The sequence below is a fragment of the Arvicola amphibius genome, chromosome 10 (assembly GCF_903992535.2).
Source record: "Arvicola amphibius chromosome 10, mArvAmp1.2, whole genome shotgun sequence".
NCBI classification, from domain to species: Eukaryota; Metazoa; Chordata; class Mammalia; order Rodentia; family Cricetidae; genus Arvicola; species Arvicola amphibius.
Window position 1 is genome coordinate 71,486,431 of NC_052056.1, and position 8,104 is coordinate 71,494,534.

At 44.8% G+C, this 8,104-nt stretch overlaps 1 pseudogene; it reads right to left on the bottom strand.

Annotated features, from left to right (window-relative positions):
- Positions 1-494: 494 nt before the first annotated feature.
- LOC119824283 lies at positions 495-1,312 on the bottom strand (annotated as a pseudogene).
- Between the last annotated feature and the right edge of the window lie 6,792 nt (positions 1,313-8,104).

Consider the following 8,104-nt stretch of genomic DNA (forward strand, 5'->3'; position numbering starts at 1 on the left):
GATCTGCCTGCCTCTGCTTTTGGAATGCTGGGACTAAAGTCATGTGCCACCACCACCACCTGGCATAAAAATTATTTCAAATGTAAGTTAAGGGCTGTGGCTGTAATGTAGCTCTGTGGCAGATAGGATTTGCCTTGGGTGTTCAAATCCCTGAGTTTGTTCCCCAGTGTAGAAAGGATCTGGTAAACCTAAGTTCATTAGATATGCTAATCAAAAACGAGAGTTTATCAAACTTGAGTTTAAAAACCCAATTATACATTGTGTAAGAGATGCCAATAAAGTGCAATGATCTGTGTGTATGGACACAGAATAATAAAACATTGTTTCGTATGCGCACTAGAAAAAATTAAAGGTATATCTATTGAATAGATGCCAGGTGCAGATATAAGGATGTAAAGCTATATACCACAGAAACACTTTTTGAAAAAAAAGAACGAAAGAAGCCTTTATTTCTCAAATTAAGCTGGCTGAGTTGGTGGCTTTGAAGGGATTAGTCAAAGAACAGATTTAGCTGGGACCACAGAAGAGCCACAGGCAGCAGCTACGAGGGCAGCGGTCACAAACGCGGATGGATCAGCCAAGAAGACCTTGAGCTTTTCAGCAAGTGGGAAGGCGTACTCAGTCTCTACAGACAGAGCCGAGACCCGCTTGTACCCATTGATGACAGCATGGCACCGAGGCAACATTTCGGCCTCCTTTAGGAAGCAGGAGTGCAGCCGGGCACTGTTGTAAACACCGCTGTTGTCAAACACCTGCGGGACGATCAGCCTAAGCGAGATGGGTGAGATGTTCAGCATGCCCAGCGGTGTGGTTTCACCGGCTCCTACTTGGTCTCCAGTTTTTATTAGCTGCACATCACTCAGAATCTCAGAGGTGCCCCTGGAGACTTTAGCAGTGATGCCTAAAGCCTGGAAGCAGGAGGTCTTCTTGGGCCTCACCCCAGAGCAGTGTTCTGGGCTGGCACAATGTCTGCGCATGGGGCGATGGCACCGGCACGGGCAGCAGCTGGCACCTTATTGAGCAGCAGCATGTCTTTAATTTCAATGAGGCCCTCAAAGCCCACATTCCCCCAGATATGAGGCAACAGTTTCTTCAGAGCCGGGATGGTTTGCCAGGTGCCCTCCAATGGCTTTGCACATCATGGTGGTCTTCTTGCCCATTAGCACCGCGGTCTTCCCTTGCAGGGACATGCGGCTCTGCTGCGTCTGCCTGGAGCCCATGTGGTCTGCTCCCATTTTGGGTAATCATCCAAAAACTGGATGATCTTAAAGAAGTAGCTGGATTTCCAAGTGACTCTGTCTTCCCTGGGCATTACGGCAGTGCGTCAGGGATTGCCAGGCAGGGTTTAAAGTCGCCTGGCAAGAGCCAGAAGAACTCTGTGGAGCTCTGGCTGTCCTGAGACTCACTCTGTAGACCAGGCCGGCCTCGAACTCACAGAGATCTGCCTGCTTGTACCTCCCTGAGTGCAGCTTGTACCTCCCTGAGTGCTGGGACAGAAGCACTAATCTTACAACAACTTCTACAGACAACAATCTTCAAAGCTAGACTATTTCATGATGTAAACGTTGTGGAGTAATCTTTGTGTAGGGTGAAGATGTGTCATTGTTACTGGGTTAGTAAAAAGCTGAACGACCTATAGCTAGGCAGGATTTCCAGGCACGGAGGATGCAGGAAAGAAGAATGGAAAGATGGAGGAAAAGTCCATCCGGTGTGGATGAGTAGGACATGCAAAATGCCATAGAGGTAAAAGCCTCATGGTAGAACATAAACGAAAGAAATGGGTTGACTTAAGTTAAAAACGCTTGCCAGGCGGTGGTGGCGCACGCCTTTAATCCCAGCACTCGGGAGGCAGAGGCAGGCGGATCTCTGTGAGTTCGAGACCAGCCTGGTCTACAAGAGCTAGTTCCAGGACAGGCTCTACAAACTGCAGGGAAACCCTGTCTCGAAAAACAAAACAAAACAAAACAACAAAAAAATAATTAACAGTAAGTCTCTACATGGTTATGGAAGAGCCAGTGGCCCAAAAGAAGAGTTTGTCTACATCTAAATATCAAATAGCATAACAAACCTAACATCAAGCAACATATTAAGAATAATTCATTAATTTGTTATGAACAACAGACTTCAGGACAAAGAGACTGCTGTAGACAGAGCCGTTTTATTGCGCTGAACAGTCGGTACACGATGAGAACACAGTTACGATGCTCCTGTAATATAACGACAGCATGAACACACTCAAAACAAAACCAACAAACGCAAGAAGGAATAAAGCTCCCCAATCATAGTGGAGACTACAAAACTAGGAGATGCTGAGATGGCTTGCCGTGGGAACCTGATTTGATCCCTGGCACCCACGTTTTAAAAAGAAAACAGCTGGATGTGATGGCCAGCATCTGTAACCTGCCACTCCTCCAGTGAGATGGGAGACAGCGAGAACTGCCCCAAAGCATGCGGGCCAGTTGTTACTGCGGAGTCCACAGCGCAACATCCACAGTGTAACCCACACAGCGAGATGCCCTGCCTCAAAACAAGATAGTGGGTGAGAACTGACTCCCCAAAACTGTCCTCTGACCTCCACACACCATGGCATGAGCACACCAGCACCCATATATCATACACACTAGCGAGCAAATAATAGTTTGGTTTTCTTTTTTGACAGGGGAGTTGTTTCTTGCTTTGGTTGGTTTTTTGAAACAGGGTTTCTTCTGTGTAATATCCCTAGTTGTCCTGGAACTTGTTTTGTAGACCAGGCTGGTCTCGAACTCACAGAGATCTGCCTGCCTCTGCTTCCCGAGTATTGACATTAAAGGTGTGTGCTACCACCACCTGGCTCAATATATATATACATATATATATATACACACACACACACACACACACACACATATATATATATATACATACATATATATGTATATATATTGACAAATCAGCAAAGCAATAATAGGCTTTACTGATATTATTAACTAATTCAATCTTTTGACATATACAGAAAATTACATAGAATAAATGAAGAACATACCATCTTCTCATATATATGTAGAACATTAATCACCTTTTCTGAGTACAGTTTAACTAAAACTGAATTCAATAACTGAAAGACATTATGGAAATCCCCACATATTTGGAAATTAAACAACATGCTTAATGGACCCATGGGTAAAAATGTTGGTTACATATTCTCTCTTATTTGAGGTTCCTAGCTCCAAATCTTCAGATGTGAGTACACGCCCTGGAGTAACTACAGGAACCAGGAAAGCAAAATGGGACCATTACCACATTTGGGGGGATAGGAGAGCAACAGAGAGGAAACTAGTGAGGTACATGTGACCCGATGGGGGAGACAGGGAGCCTCTAATTAGGGAGGAAGGGAGAGACAAGTATAAACGAAGGAGGAGGTAAAATAACAATAAAGATGTCTGAAAAAGTCATAAAGAATCATAATAATTATCTACTTAAAATGCTTATAATAGGCTAGGTGGCAGTGGCACACACCTTTAATCCCAGCATTCTGGAGGCAGAGGCAGGTGAATCTCTGAGTTTGAGGCCAGCCTGGTCTACAGAGTGAGTTCCAGGACAGCTAGGGCTGTTACACAGAGAAACCTTGTCTCAAAAAAATACAAAAACAAGCAAACAAAACCAAAAGCAAAAAAACCCTTTAATCTACATAAATCAGTTAATAAATACACATACATTATTATTATTAAAACAATTTCCATCTGGACTGACACTGTTCTCTCCAAGAGTCTGAAACTACCCAGCAAAAACCCCAACACCAAGCGGGAGAAACCCCAACACCAGGCATGAGAAGCCCCAACACCAGGCGGGAGAAACCCCAGCGCCAGGCGGGAGAAGCCCCAACACCAGGCGGGAGACGCCCCAGCACCAGGCATGAGAAACCCCAGCACCAGGCAAGAGAAGCCCCAACACCAGGCGGGAGAAACCCCATCACCAGGCGTGAGAAACCCCAACACCAGGAGTGAGAAACCCCAACACCAGGCATGAGAAACCCCAACATCAGGCATGAGAAGCCTCTTTTGAATTGTTACTTAGGGTTGTCCAAGAGGCTCCAGAACAGTTCAGGCTTTTGCTGTTGCCCTTGGCTGTCCCCTGAAAGGTGAAAGATAAGTCTGTATTGCTGAAGACGCCATTTACTTTAGACACAGTGCCTGGGCTGAAGAGATGGCTCAGAGCTTAGGAGCACTGGCTGCTCTTCCAGCAGTCCTGAGTTCAACACCCACATGGTGGCTCATAACCATCTGTAACAAGATCTGGTGTCCTCTTCTGGCCTGCAGGCATACAGGCAGAACACTGTATACATAATAAATAAATAAATCTTAAAAAAAATTACTAGACACGGGGGGCCAAAATTATCTCAGGGCCTGAACAGAAAAAAGCCTGGCTAGAGTTCAGGGCCTGGACTTCGAGGCCTGTAGGACAGAGGACAGAGAAAAGCTTGGCTCAAGTTTGAGAGAGGATGAGACAGCAAAAGCTAAGTAGACGCCCCTCCAGCCAGAGGGAGGGCTTGGCTGCCTCTCATTGGCTGGGGGTACCCCCACATCGCACCATGTCACTTGACCTATGTAAGCTGCTGCTCACAATAATAAACGGAGTTCCTGCTTTGATAAGACTCCCTATCACAACTGATTGTCCTGCATCGTGGGGCTGCAGGAATGGGCGGATAGAACACTCACCTTTCCCTGGGGAATAAGAAGGCTCAAGAAGCCTAGCACGGAGTAGGCCAAAAAAGAACTGGCCCAAAAGCTGCCTTTTGAGGACTACCTTTCATGGTATTAGAAGTTGCCATGCAAGCAGTAAACAGTCTTGCCTGGATATGACACCTATGAACCACAATAGTATGTCACAATAACCCTATGGTACAGTGGGGAACACATACCTTGGCAGTAATGAACAGCTTTTTGATTGTACTTAAGACTGTTCAACAGGAAGGAACTCATGCCTGGAACTGGAAACCTAGGCAACTACCCAGGGCTAGTGAAGTCATGGGTCTTGGAGGAGAACCTGCAACCTCCACTTTACTAAACTAGTATAATCCCTAACTGCATTCTAAATATTTGTCCTTATAGCCACCATTGTTCCAATGAAACATCTACAAAGCAGCTCGGCACCTAAGGCTCAGGAATCATTGCGAAAGAGGAGGTGGAAAGTTTCTTCTAGGAGCCAGAGGCACTCGAAATTTGCTGTGAGCTTGTGCCTCCTAGGAGTGTCAGAACCTTCACCATAAAGTCTCTTGACTGCCTAAACATGAACTGAACAAGGATGTTAGACTTCCTAAAGTGCATGTGGGAAAGCCCACAAGCTCTCAACCCTAATAAAAACCCTAATAAACTACAGGCAACTGAGGGGTGCTGGGACGGGGAGAAACATTCTTCCTTAGGGAAGATCACACCACTTGGTTGTCCAATAGCCAATGGTCATAACAAGTAACATTACACATACAGAACACATTGCACCTGTGTGTGTGTGTATGTAACAAAAATTAATTTTTAAAAAGGCCATGAATTTGAAAGACAGCAAGGAGGGATGTGGTGATTTGAACAAGTATGACTCCCGTAGGCTCGTATGTTTGAATACTTGGTTCCCAGTTGGTGGGACAGATTGGGAAGGATGAAGAGGTGTGGCCTTGTCAGAGGACTAAGATGTGAGCTCTCAGCTCTTCCTGCTGCTGTGCCTTTTGATCCGTTGCCATGGACTCTAACACTGGTATTCTATCACAACATTAGGAAAGGAACAAGGGCAAGGGGTATAGGGAGAGCTTGGCACGAGGAAAGGGAAGATGCAAATTATGCAATTTTAGTCCCCAAAACCAAAAGAAATGATTTTAAAAGTTTTATGTATATGGGTGTATGTGTCTGTAGCACAGGCTTGCCTGGGCTCTCCGGAAGAGCAGCAAAGGCTCTCAACCACCAAACCATCTTTGCATAAAAAAACTTAAACATAAAGAAAGAGAAGGTCTGGAGAGACTGCTCAGCAGCTAAGAGCGCATGTTGCTCTTGTAGATGACTGAGTTTGGTTCTCAGCACACAACTGCCTATAACTCCAGCTTCAGGGGATCCAACACCTCCGGCCTCTCAGGGAGCCTGAACACATGTGCACATGCCCACACAAAACAGCATGCATACATGTGATTAAAAAATAAATCTTTAAATCAAAGAAAATAAAAGTGTGTTTGGTAACTAATATTTGTATAAAAATGTAAGTGACGTAGACTTCATAATAAAGAACAAAGAGAATATTTCTTTGCATGTCTGTTCATGTGTGTTCATGAGGATGTCCGAGGACAGTCATAGATGTTGGCCTCACCTTCTACCTTGTTTAAGATAGTTTCTGGCTCACCACTGTGTGTACCAGGCTAGCTAGCCATGAGTTGCTGAGGACTTTCCTATCTGTCTTCCATCTTGCTGAGGGAATTCTGGGATTACAGATTCATGACAGCACATTCCTGGTTTTTGGACTTGGGTTCTGGGCATCTGAATCCCAGTCTATACACTTGCACAGCAAACATGGTCATGCACTGAAGGAGCATTGGAGGAGACAAGGAAAGAGAAAGCAGGCTTCCTGAAATGGTAGCCTCTTGTTGCCTGAAAGCATTGTAAGGAGAAACAGGGGAAGGCATAGGATAGACATCTAAACGAGGCCAAGAGGGGAGAGGGGAAGACCTATGGGCCTTTAAAATGCAACACCTAAGCCAGAGTCGATTTAATAGCAGACTTTCTTAGGTTTGTTTCTCCTATGCTGAAGGCTCGATCTTTTGTCTTTCGAAGTGGTTCCATGCTTTGTGCCAATGAACAAGTTAAGGGGTCCCCTAGACAAGTGGTGTGACTCTTGTTACAACTACATATTTGGTTGTTTGGTTGTGTTTATGTGGGTGTTAGGTACCTGCCCTCACACTTGCCCAGTAAACAAGATCATCCCAAAGCTCAGCAAGGGAGAAAGAAGGGTCCTTGGAGCTTGTGAGTCAGCCAGCTTACCTAAAATGACAAGCTCCAGGTTCAGAGAGAGAAGCTGTCTCAAAAAATAAGGTAGAGGTGTTGTAGGAGGCTGCTTGTTCTTTTTCTGACTACCCAGACTCCCAAAATAATCACATAGAAATTGTATTAATTAATCATTGCTTGGATCATAAACTCTAGCTTCTTATTGGATAACTCTTACATCTTAATTTAACCCATTTTCTATTATTTTTCTATTATTTTTTATTTTACCACTAGGCTTGTGGCCTACAGGCAAGGTTCTGGCTGGCAACTCACATCTTTCTCCTCTGGCATCTCCATGGCTTCTCCTTGACTCTGCCGCCTTTCTCCCAGCATTCAGTTTAGTTTTCCCCACCTAGCTCTATTCTGCCCTATCAATAGGCCAAGGCAGTTTCTTTATTCATCATTGGTATTCACAGCATACAGAGGGAAATCCTATAACATAGAGGCGATAGAAGACACTAGACATAATCTTCTGGTACCATACACAAGAAATCACTGGGTATTTGTTTTTTTAATGGAGTCTACAGTAGAAGGTAAACAACATGTTCTCTGATCTGAGAGAATTTTAGGGATGCTAGAAGTGTGCTATACACCCAAGGTTAACATGTTCTGGGTCCACAGTCCTGAGCACCCCATGATACACGTTAACCTTGACGTTGCTCCTGGCCCATCCTGTGTGTGGTGACCGAGGCACCCAGTCGACATGGCAGAAGTGGCAGCAGTGGGTTGTCTGATGAGCGTGTGGAAAGGTAGGCTGTGAGATGCCTGTAAAAGGCAGGTAAGGAGATGGTGGGAACACAAGGAGAACGTTTTTGGTTCAAACCGTGTTTAAAGGCAGCTAAAGTGAATGGTTTAATAAACAGTGTCACAACAGTCAGAATATTCAAATGAAGTAAGTGCCAAGACAGATTGGACCACACTTTGATTATTTTAGAGTTTAAGATTTCAATTAATTAATTAATTTTTGAGATAGGGTCTCATTATGTAAGCCTGGCTGGCCTAGGAATAGCTATGTAGAGTAGGCTGAACTTTAACTCACAGAGATCTACCTGCCTCTGTCTACCAATGCTTAGACTGAAGGTGTGCACAATCATGTCTGGCTATTTTTA